Source organism: Trichosurus vulpecula, chromosome 6 (genome assembly GCF_011100635.1).
Source record: "Trichosurus vulpecula isolate mTriVul1 chromosome 6, mTriVul1.pri, whole genome shotgun sequence".
Lineage (NCBI taxonomy): Eukaryota > Metazoa > Chordata > Mammalia > Diprotodontia > Phalangeridae > Trichosurus > Trichosurus vulpecula.
In genome coordinates this window covers 67,891,845-67,904,921 of record NC_050578.1, presented here as the reverse complement: position 1 = coordinate 67,904,921, position 13,077 = coordinate 67,891,845, and the positions used below count along the sequence as shown (strand labels likewise).

General features: G+C 39.3%; 1 protein-coding gene across 4 annotated transcripts in view; it reads right to left on the bottom strand.

Annotated features, from left to right (window-relative positions):
* Positions 1 to 13,077, bottom strand: part of NFKB1 (nuclear factor kappa B subunit 1) — a 173,330-nt gene that overhangs the window by 91,482 nt on the left and 68,771 nt on the right. The gene's annotated exons all lie outside the window — the stretch shown is intronic.

Below are 13,077 nucleotides of genomic sequence, written 5' to 3'. Positions count from 1 at the left end.
CAACTAATTTTGAATTTATTACTTGGAGAAGTAGGGAGCCGTCTTACAACAGTGATAAATAAGATTTTACAGTTATATGACTTAGGTGACTGGGGAAGGGATAGATCTCCTCAAGAGAGAAGGGTGAATAACCAGCAAACTTGGCGCCAAAGGAGAGTAACAAGGAAAGAAATGTTTACTGCTTTATTGAGAGCAGGAGTAGGTTTTGAAATGATAGATGGAATTCCAACCAATGAATTATATAGAATGTACAGAGATAAAGGCCTTGATAACAGGAGAGATAGGGAAATCAGAACTGCTCCTGCAAATACTACAGATGTTGAACCTTCAAACCCAAGTGAATCATATGAAAGGGAATACTAGGGAACAGGCCGAGCCCCAGTCCAAATTAAGGAAATACACAGGCTGGATTGCAGACCTCACATTAACTTGACCATATATTGGAAAAATGGGTCAAGTACGGTAACTGAGGCATTAATAGATACTGGGGCCGAGGCCACCCTTATTTATGGAAATCCAGACAAGTTCAGCCATGGAACTCCTATTACCATCACAGGACTAGGAGGGACTGAAATATCAGCCAGACAAGTTAAATTAATGATGAAAATTGGACAGTTGCCCAAGAAAGAATATAGTGTGGTTATTGTGCCTATTCCTGAATACATCATTGGAATAGACATATTGAAGGGTATGACCTTAAATTTACCCGAAGGGAAATACCAATTTGCTGTGAGGAAAATGGGCATTAATGCAGTCTTAGTGGGGAAAATCAAGATGGATCCAATCACTTTGCCCGAACCTTCTGAAGTAATTACTTTGAGGCAATATCGTGTGCCAGGTGGGCAAGATGAAATTGCCAACACTATAAGAGAATGTGTTGAGGCAGGAGTGTTAGTCCCTACAACTACTCAATGGAACAACCCTGTCTGGCCAGTCCGAAAATCAGATGGAACATGGAGGATGACAGTAGATTATAGACAGCTGAACAAAGTGACTCCTCCCTTGTATGCTGCTGTTCCAGACACGGTTACTTTAATAGAGAGAATACAAAAACATGAAGGGACTTGGTATGCAGTTATTGATTTGGCCAATGCCTTCTTTACGATCCCAATAGACCCCAAGCAATGGAATCAGTTTGCTTTTACTTGGCAAGGCCGACAGTATACATTTACACGCCTGCCGCAAGGATATATTCATAGCCCAACTATTTGCCACAGGATTGTAGCTGAACATTTGGATGAATTAAAGTTACCTGGTGTACAGCTTACACATTACATAGATGACATCATGATACAGGGAAAGAATATAAAGGAGGTGGAGGAGAGTTTAGCATTATTAATTGACCATATGAAAAGCAAAGGATGGGAAATCAACCCCGCAAAGGTTCAAGGGCCAGCTCAAACTGTAAAATTCTTGGGGATACAGTGGAATAGAGGACTGCGAGAAATTCTCCCACAAGCTCGACAAAAAATCCAGGATTTTCCCACCCCTACCAATAAGAAAGAGGCCCAAAAGTTCATAGGGCTGTTTGGTTATTGGAGACACCACATCCCACATTTGGGACAGATTTTAAAACCCTTGTATAAAGTCACCAGAAAGAAATATGAATTTGACTGGGGACTTGAACAAAGTAGAGCTTTGAGGAAGCAAAGGCTGCTATTCAATTAGCTCTAGACTTATGGCCTATGCAAAATGGGCCAGTGGAGTTACAAGTGACTGTACAAGATGACTATGCAAATTGGAGTCTGTGGCAAAAACAACAAAGCCGAAGTGTACCTTTAGGCTTTTGGTCAAGGAAACTGCCCTCATCTGGAGTGCAATATACACCTTTTGAGAAGCAGCTGTTAGCTGCATATTGGGCTTTAGTAGAAACTGAGCAACTAACTCTGGGTCATGAAGTGGTATTAAGGCCTGGAATTCCAATTATGACTTGGGTAATGAGTACCCCAGCTTCTCACAGAATTGGACATGCACAAGAGGCAAGCATAATCAAATGGAAGTGGTATATTCAGAATAGGTCCAGAGCAGGCAAAAATGGAGTTTCTGCTCTACATGAATCTGTGGCGAACATTGATACTGAGAGCAATGAAAAGCCCCTTGAATCTAAGCAACAGATGGTACCATCCTTAGTGAAATGGAATAATGGATATGACGGACTAAATGAAGAACAGAAGAAACATGCTTGGTTTACTGATGGGACAGCAAAATATTTAGGACAGAAGAGACATTGGAAAGCAGTAGCCTATAACCCCTGTACAAGGAGAACTCTGGAAAGTTCTGGGATAGGTGGAAGTAGCCAATATGCTGAACTGATGGCAGTGCATCAGGCCATCAGAGCAGAGAAAGGAGGACAGTGTCATATATTTACTGACTCGTGGGCGGTAGCTAATGGATTAGCTACGTGGATGCCTATATGGAGGAATCAGAATTGGGAGATTCATGGCAAACAAGTTTGGGGTAAAGAGTTATGGGAAAATATATGGGACATGTCTTTGGTTACAGATTTGTCAGTTTTTCATGTTGATGCTCATGCAACCCTGACCACACCAGAACGTGAGTACAATGCACATGCGGATCGACTAGCAAAGATTGCTACTGAATGTATTGTCCCTACTCCGACTCCAACTGATGACCCAGCCTTAGCAAGATGGGTCCACCAGACTGCTGGCCATTTAGGGGTCCAGGCCACCCATCGATGGGCACAGGATCGAGGTATCAGTATTTCTCATGCGTTGTTAAAACAAATAACAGAGGAGTGTTGTATATGCCAATTAGAAAAAGAACGAACTCTTCCTAGGATAGTTACTGGAGAAATAGCAAGGGGAAAAGTTCCAGCCCAAATTTGGCAGATAGATTATATTGGCCCACTACCCCAGGATAAAGGATGTAAATATGTATGTACGTGTGTTGACACCTATTCAGGTGTACTAGTGGCTTGTCCTTATAAAGACGCAACTCAGAAAAACACCTGTAAAACTCTAGATATTGTAAGTTTATATTATGGAACCCCAATGCAGATTCAAAGTGACAATGGGTCACATTTCAAGGACAAAGAAGTGAAAAGATATTGTGTGTTGAATAATATAGAATGGATATATCATATTCCATATTACCCACAAGCATCTGGGCTAATTGAAAGAATGAATGGATTGTTGAAAGAACAGCTGAGAAAATTAAGCTCAAATAATTCATATCGACATTGGAAGGATAATTTGTCTATTGCCTTACGTAATTTGAATAATAGGCCCTTAGGGGGGAAGTACACCTCTAGCCAGAATGATGACCCCAAATCTGCAGATCAGAGAACAGCAAACATGTGAGATCCAAAACATTGAATTTTGGACTGTGAGGGAAGATGTCCCACTACCAAGTCCAGGAACACCTGGTTCAGCAGGATATGATTTACATTGTATAGAGAATTTTAGGTTAAATAGGAAAGAGATAAGAAAAACCCCTACTGGAGTATGTATGAGAATCCCCAAGAATCATCTTGGACGGATATTACCTAAACCAGGATTAGCGGCTCAAGGAATACATGTATTGGCTGGAGTGATAGATTCTAATTATCAAAAAGAAATTGTTGTGACACTCCAGAATATGGGTAAAAAACCTGTACAATTTTGTAGAAATGATAGGATGGTTCAAGTCATTATTATCCCCTGTGAAAAAATACCCTTTGTGAAAACTGACCCTCCTCCCAAAATAACTACTAGAGGGGCAAAAGGGTCTTGCTCCATTGATAGAATAAAGTCAGGAGCTAAGGTATGGGTAAAACGGAAGCCAGATGATATTCCAAAGGCTGCAGAAGTTATAGCCCATGGGAAGGACAACACTGTAACAGTTGTCTATTCAGGGGAAAATAATTACCAAATCGTACCCCTGAACCATATATTTTACCGTGAATAGGTTATAATAATAGATTCACAGACTATTCTTTTTGTCCTTTGTTTTGGCTAACCTTGTTGCTAGTTTTGTTTCCTTCAGGCTTAAGCACCCTGCACTTTCCGGTGACTGCCTAAGCATGTAGCATTCTTGGAATTCCTGCCAGCTCGTTAAAGAAATGACCTCTGGAATGGGACTTTTTGGGGGCAGGGCCATCTCTACATCCAATTTCAGCATGAAGAAGCTATGGAAAATGAGACCTTCACCCCTCACCCCAAGATTTTGAGCCCCAATCGTTCAAGGGGGGTGGAAATGATGATAGTGTTCTGTTTACTTATTTTGTGTTATCCTTGCTGTGTTGTTTTATTGTTATGATATTATTGATCCTATGTAATGGATACAAGGATTTAGGGGTGGACATTTGAATTATTAATAATTATTTTGGGGATGATTGATTGAAGAGATTATTTTGCTGGGATCTAGGGGTGGATCGCATTTGAATCATTAACCAATGTTTGGGAATGTCACTGAATGATATGTTTTGCTTTATAATGAATGATATGTTTTAGTTTCCTTTGTAATTGGATCACAATGTATGTTCTAGGATACATGGCTGATTAGATTATGTATCCTATAACAAGGGGTGGAGTGTAGCCAGAATGGCCTTTGTTTTCTTTGAATGACTCAGCTTACCTCATTGAGCCTCTGGACATTGTGGCTTGCTCTTCCGGGGCAGGAGGCCCGGGGAGCATGCCGGGAAGCAGGACCAGAACTTCCTGTGTGATGAGTCATGGGGCTGGCTGAGGGGAGGTGTTAATGTCTATGCTAGGGGAAGGGGCCAACTCAGGAACCAATCGGCCCTGGTCATTTGGGCGGAGCTTGATGATGTCAAAAACCCTATAAGAGGGGAGAGGACAGCTTGAAGATTCTCTCTTCCTTTTCCGGTTGGAGCCAGCGACAGTTACATCGTCAGTTACAGCGACCGTTACATCGTCAGTTTCAGTTGCAGCTTCAGTTACAGACACAGACACAGCTGAGGCAGGAGCTGCCAGTAGCAGAGCTGATCTACGGGAGGAAGCTGAACAAAGACTTCAGGCCAGTGGGTAATCTTATTACCATCGAGGGGGAAGCATGATTTTGCTTTACGCAATCATGCTTCTCTGTAGCCTCCTGGTTACTCTTGCAAGGCGTACTTATTGGGCCTGGAAGATTTTGATCAACATATCAAAATGGGGCTTCTGGTTCATGGGTTGGTTACTGTGGAGCCTAAATAAATGTTTTGATTCTTCTGCCTTCTACTTTGAGAGTTTCTTATATCCGGCGGTTCCGAACCTTTCAGACATGTTTATGATCCTCTTTGAGATTATAAACTCTGCCCTCCTGATACAAGGGAAGAGGAGAGAAAATCTGGAACTCAAAGTTTTAAAAGCAGTTGTTCAAAAAAAAAGTTGTTTTTGCATGCAACTGGGCAATAAGATATGTAGGCAATGGGGCACAGAAACCTATCTTGCCCTACAAGAAAGTAAGGGAAAAGGGGGTGGGGGGGAGTGGGTTGACAGAAGGTAGGGCTGACTGGGGAATGGGGCAATCAGAATATATGTCATCTTGGAGTGGGGGGGGGAGGGTAGAAATGGGGAAAAAATTTGTAACTCAAAATCTTGTGGAAATCAATGCTGCAAACTAAAAATAGTAAATAAATAATAAAATATTTTTTTAAAAAAAGGAAATGACAACCATCAAAAAAGTATAAATGTTACAAACTTACAAAAAGTAACATTTGAAAAGTTAATTAAGATTTTAAAACATTAAAAAAAAGAAAAACCAAAATTAAAGTAGCTTTGAATTGTTTCTTTATACCATTAAACTTGAGAAATTAACTAAAAAATGACAAAATTGAAAGGTGGCAAGATTTTTGAGAAATAAGGACATTGTTGGTAGAATTGCAAAGTGGATGAGTTTCTGGAGAGAAGTCTAACAATTACATAAGAATTAAACACCCTCTGAGTCAATAATTCTATCATTGCTAATATAATCTAGAAGTATTATCAAAGAAGGGAAAAGGGAGCTATTTGTTGAAAGCTATTTCTAGGTATATTACTGGTAAAGATAATATTATTTTGTATATTATTATATAGTATATTATATCTAGTAGTATTATAAAGAACTAAAAACTATCCCCTAGTGGGAGAAGAGACAAATAAACTGGAAATCTATGTAATGAATATAACAATACAATTAAAATGATAATAAAGGGCTATAAAATTTGGAAAAACATGTATGGTGGAGTGAAGAAAGGAGAACCAGGAGAGTTTATGTACTGATTGCGAGACTATATTAGAAAAAAAAAAAGGAAAATTGTATATGCAAATCAAGAAGTCAAGGGATAAAGAATGAAAAAGGATACAGAAGCTAAAACTATATTAGAACCATTTTACAATTTAAATTAATTTTCTAAAATGTAGTTGTAAATATATGCTTGATTTTGTTATTTAGATATGTGCACAATCAATTCTTTCATTATGATAAAATAAGTAAAATAAAATACTCATTTAGCCCATTACTAAAGCTTTGCAATCCCCCTTTTGTATCACCCTTCGTTGAAAATGCAAAGGACTTGTCAACAACAGATCATAGCTCCAGTTCTTGCACTGCTGCTTTTTGCTTATGGGGCTTAGAATCTGATGACCTCTAAAGTCATTTCCAATCCTACATCTGTGATCCTGACCTCATCAAACCCTCCACAGTGTCTGTTCAAAATATTTTCTATAGTCCTTAAATGGTCTAAACACATACTTTCCCTCACTCTGGTAATCTCAATTAGTCCTGAACTCAGATGGGGAATTAAAGGCCTTCATTTTTCCCCCTGAACACTCAAAGCTTACTAGTACTTTTATGCTCTTCCTCCTCCCTTTCTATATGAGAGAAAGGGTTTAACTTGTCTTTTCACCAAAGCTAACCAGGGGTCGACCCACCTTCATGGGAGGTAAACATAGCCTTGATATCAGAATAATATCAAGGATAAGCAATGCGGTAACCCATCTTCTCCCCAAGGACAACCAAGGGTCGGCCTATCTTCTTACCAAGGCTAATCAAGGTTTAATTCATTTTTTCACCAAGACTAACTCACCAAAGATAACCAATAGTCAATCTATCTTCTCACCAAAGAAAACCAAGGGTCTACCCATCTTCTCACCAAGGATAACTCCTCCTCGTGTGCCCTTGATGTCCTATTACCACCTGCATCTTTCAAGAACTCCCTCTATCAATTATTCATCCTCTCTTCTACATCTTCAAGACTTTGCTGCTCCATCCCAAACATCTGAAGTGGGTGACTAAATGGCACAGTCTGTCTAGTGGATTTGGAATCACGAATATCTGAGTTCAAATCTTGCCTCAAACACTTACCAACTGTGTGACCCTGGGTCAATTATTTAACCTCTCTCAGCCTCAGTTTCCTTATTAGTAAAATGGGGATAATAATAATATATCTTGTTTGGCAAACCTTAAAGTCTAGTTAATACCAGCTTTAATTATTCCTATTGCCATGTAAAAGAGGAATTGGACATCCATTTTAGCCCAGAAAGCAGGGAGAGAGAGTGGAAGAGAGAGAGAGAGAGGAGAGAGAGAGAGGGAGAGAGAGAGAGAGAGAGAGAGAGAGAGAGAGAGAGAGAGAGGGAGGGAGAGAGAGGGAGAGGGAGGGAGAGAGGGAGAGAGGGAGGGGGAGGGGAGGGGAGAGGAGGGGAGGGGAGGGGAGAGGAGGGGAGGGGAGGGGAAGGGAGGGGAGGGGAGGAGAGGAGAGGAGTGAACAATGAATCTGCAAGACAATACATTTCAACTCAATATAATTGCAACCATGTAACTGTTCTTAACCATTCTTGTTGTTCAGAAGTATAAGCAGTGGGCTGTCTCTGGAGTTAGTGAGTTCCAAACTGGAAGTTTTCAAATGGAGGAGGTTGGATGTTTGTCAGCAGTTTCAACAGAGATTATTCCTGTTACAGGAGGGACATGGATTTAATGATCACTCCTCCATTCCTTAAGATTCTGTGATTAAGTTTTAGAGTCTGAAGGTAACTTCCTCATGTTACAGCTAAGGAAACAGAGGCTGAAAGTATAGTGCCAGTGAGTCTAATCCTGGCTGAACCAGGATTAGAGTTCCAGGTTTTCTGACTCTCCAGGGGTGTTCTAGAATCAAGTCAGATCTGAAGACTTAAATTTCAGTGCAAACATTTACACCTCAAAAATGTTATAAATCAGGACTTGATTTATTGTTCTGTTGATTGTCTAGACTTAAGAACGAGATGGAGAAAATGTTAATAAAGCAGATAAAACTGAAAAGTGTACCATGCCTACATTCCCCTCCATCAAAGCCAGTTGTTCAACATTTACCAGCCAGATTACCAACACTTTCCACTACACAGAACTAATAGGGAAAGATATGTACATGAATAACTCTAATAGGAGTTAGAAAATAAATACAAGTAAGAATTTCCTTTCTGGCCATCTGGAAGCCATGTAGTATATTTCCTAGCCTTCAGTCAACAGTCAAAGTCAACAAACATTTTTAAGGGCCTGTTGACTGACCTGCACTTTGTCTGGAATTGGAAGTCTCACTCCTGTGACCCTGGGCTCTGACTGGTGAGCAGTTCAACTTCTTTTGCCCGCTCTCTCGTCCACTTCCGTATTCTCTATCTCCATGCCATGCCAACAGTAAACAAATCAACCCTTCCATGCCAATCAACTACCCAGATTCCTCTGCCCGGAACACTCCTGTCTGCCCACCACACTCCCCTACATGGGCACTCTCCTCTTATCACATTTTAAGCTGCTTGAGATCAGGGAATGTCTTGCTTGCTTGTAACTGTATTTCCAGTGCTTAGGAAACTGCCTAGCATATTTGTTGTTATTGTTCAGCGGTGTCTGACTCTTTTGTGACCTTGTGGACCATAATATGCCAATGCTGTTCAGGGGTTTTTCTTGGCAAAGATACTAAAGTGGTTTGCCATTTCTTCTCCAGAGGATTAAGGCAAGCAGAAGTTACGTGACTTGCCCAGGGTCACATGGCTAGTAAGTGTCTGAGGTTGAATTTGAACTCAGGTCTTCCTGACTCCAGGGCCAGGTCTCCATCTACTAAGCTACTTAGCTGCCTCTTACCTAATACATAGTAAGTACTTAATAAAAGCTTCTTTCTTCCTTCTTGCTTCCTCTCTTTTTCTCTCTTCCTTTCTTTCTTCCTTTTCTTCCTACATGAAAACCACTTGCCTACATTATTCCTATAGCCTTCTAATGGGTCTCCTTACCCCTAGGCTTCTCCCCTGTCAAAAATATACCCTACAAAGTTCCATCAGTCCTAATAGATACATCAGATAATCTGACTCTCCTAATCTGAAATTTTTCAATGATTACCTAATAAGTGGGAAAAAATCCAAGTTCTTAACCTTGAGATTCAAAGCACATTACAACCTAGTTTTAAGCTACCATTCCAGTCTCATTTCTGCTTCTCTCCACATACAAACACACACACACACACACACACACACATATATATATATATATATATATATATATATATATGCATATACATACACACATATACGATGCCTGCCTTCCAGTCAAATTGCTCTATTCTGAAAATCCCATGCTTTCTTACCTCCACACCTTTGCTTATGCTCCTTCCTACACCCAGGCTCGTGCTCTCTGTCAGATGACACCCTCCTTTTCCTTCAAGGTTCAGTTCAAATACCAGTTTTCCCATTGGTCCAATCCCTGATTTTCTCAACCAGAAATGGAAAAAACATTTTCCTAACCTTTCCAAATGACTCCCTTTTACATTTTTTCATAATTCTACTTAGCTATGGTTATGTACATGACCTACATCTTCTACTATATCCCCTACTACATGCCTTGTGGGCAGGGATCATGTCATATATGTGTGTGTGTGTGTATATGTATATGTATATATAATGTCATATATATGTATGTATGTATGTGTATATATGTATGTGTACATATACACACATGCATATACACACCCCTACTGAAGGAAGATTTTTCGCATGTGGTGAAGCCTGTGGGACCCCTTCCCAGAATCACGTTTCTAAAGTCATAAAATAAAATCCATAGGATTACAAAAGAAACCAGTTATAAAGAAATGCAATGATAATATCCATGTATATATACACATATATACATATACATACATACACATACATATATACATGCATACATATATACATCTACATATATTTTTACTTCAAGGACCTCAAGTTAAGAAAGCCTGCCCTAGCACAGCCATCTTCCCTAGAGCAGGTAAGATATAAATGTTTACGGCATTGATTCATATTATTTTTATAAGAATGTTCACATACACATTGTAAAGCTGGAAGGGCTTATTCACTAATTCCTGCTTAACCCCTTTCTTGCCATATGATAAATCACTTAAGAGTCTCACTCTCCTCAGCTGTAAAATGGGAAGAATCAATTCCTACTTGGACTAACTCTTAACAAAGAATAAAGGAAATTCTGTGAAGACTGCAAACTGCTACAACAATGTAAACCATTGTTATTTGACTAAAGAAAAAAGAGAAATGATTCTTCACTTGGAAGTTGACTCCAAAAGCTTGAACAAATGTAAATACTAACAGGGTAGTTTTCCTAAATACAAGGCCCCCCAAATGTCAGTTTCCTGTTGGGATGGGTGGTGGTAAGGCCGGGGTGGGGGAGGGGCCACAGTACAATGGCTCCCTTCACAAGCTGGGCACTGCCTGGTTTCTGCTGTTCTGAGACAATTCCAAATGATCGGCCATTTCATACATCCTTGACAGACAGGTCTTGGTATACACTTTCACTTTCTCTTTTGCTCTGATTTTTAATTGAAAACAAAACACCCACACACCCCCTCCTCCCTAAAAAAAGGTGTAATGAAAATGGAAAATCTCACAATTGAGGCTTTCACTGCACATTAAAGAAATAGGTGATATAAGAAATTGTTTGGGTATGGGAGCATCACAGAATATGAAAGTATCATAGGTTTTTTTCACTATCTTTTTGTCCTTTTTCTTCCCACTTACTACTCTAAGTTTCAGAGAAACTATAGTTTTAGCTGGAACACAATACTGCCCAGAGAGCGCCTCATGATGGATAATACAGAATTACTAACCAGTGAAAATGTATAATTTTTTTTTGAAATAGGTCACATATATCATTTATTATGTGCCAGGCCCTGTGCTAATACATGCTTTATAATTTTTATCTCATCTGACTCTCAAAAGAACCTTGGGAGGTAGGTGCCACTCTTATGCCCATTTTAAAAGATGAGGAAAGTGAGGCAAATATAAGCTAAGCGACTTCCTCCGGGTCACACAACTAAGTGTGGTCCAAGGCCAGATTTGAATAAACTACTTATTATGTTCTTTGTACTCTATGTAGAATGTATCCTATGTAGTCTTAGAATGAATGAATATACTTTTTAAAGTATGCCAAGGATTAAGATTAGGGTTAGATCCAAACTTTTTTGTCCCTCTCTCAGTGCCTACTACAATAAGCTCAATAAATACTGGATGAAAGAATAATACTTTATATCCAAATGATTATGAATAGGATGAGGATACTGCCAATGCCCAGAATTGCTCAGAAACTCAGAGTTTTCTTTTTTCACTCTGTCCTTGGAGATCATCACAATGAAAAGATATGAAGAGCTCTTTGTAGATAGCATCTTTATTTCTACTTAAAGAAAATAGCTTACGGAAAGAGCCATTCTCTCTACCCCCACCTCCTAGAAAGTTGTATCCAAGATTCAAAATGGAATTGTTTCTGATAGCTGTTATGAACAGAAATGTTTAGAGTGCTATTGACATCTTCCATAGGGAACAAAGATGGCTTGCAATTAGGGAAGTGGGGCCTACTTTATTCAATTCCTCCCACACAGAAGGTGCTTAACAAAAGTGAACCGTCCTATTCTTCATCCTAAAAATCCTTCTTCCTGAAAAGTATATATTAGCTGATCAATAAATGTTTGTTGAGCGAGTAGCTGAGTGAATGAACAAAGCTACAGCTAACCTTAATTCCAATGGTCAATGGTCAACATTCCCTCTAACTGAAAAGTAGTGCACAGATGATTCCCCTGTGTGGCTAGATGTCCCAGTCATATGAACAACATCCTACAAACATTGAGCATGCGTACATTCACAGAGAGCATTAGCTGCTGCAATTAAATAAAATATGTAGGAAAATTAATTATTTTAATTACTAAATTAAACATTAATCATCACAATCATTACTGTACTACATGGTAATTATATACAAGTAGTAAGCAATTCACATAAATGTCTCTAATTATCATTGCTTTTGCATTGCCACACAAAATTTTAGTTTGGTGGTTTCTTTTAATTTACTGTTAGTCCCCTGGTATCTAGTCCTGGGCTTGACATCGGTTTTCTCCGACACCATGAACCTTTGTAGTTATTGTCATACAGACACACATGCTAGAGATCAAGATCCTAGCTAGCTCTTACTATCTGATAGTTGGGATTCCTAGTCCTCAAACCAAGCCCACAGGCTCAGTTCTCCTCTGTTCCTCCTCCTTTGGTTGGGATTCTCTTCCTTGTTCTCCCTTCCCCTTCCCACTTGAGAGATCCTGGGTCAAGTCTCTAACCATTCCCTGTTCCCGTTCTATTCTGAATGCTGAAGGAATTGAGACATAATGGAAACTCCAGGCAATGAGGCTCTAAACTGTCCAAATTGGACACCCCAGCCTCAGTGGCATTCCCTAGAATTCCTTTAAAACAGGACTTCTTATCCTGAGGACTGTGAACTTGTTTCTTGAACATTTTCAAAATTTTCAGTTTCAATAAAATTGGTTGCCTTTAACAACATTCTGAGAAGAGCTCTGTTAATTTCAACAGACTGTCAGAGAGGGTGATGAAACAAAAAAGGTTAAGAACTCTTGTTTTATAAATTTATAAAAAATTATAAGTAAATTCTTGGTTCATAAAATTTATAAATAAATTTATAAATGTCATTCCACATTTAGAGAGAACAGGCTTAGAACATTCAAATGTGGTAAAAAATTGCATGATTGAGCTTTGGTTAAAGGGATAAATGATGTTATAAGATCCTTACTTAATTTGCAGGAAGGGTAGGGTTGGGGTCATAAGGCAGAAGGATATTGAATACCTAGAAGTGAAGGATTGGGTACAG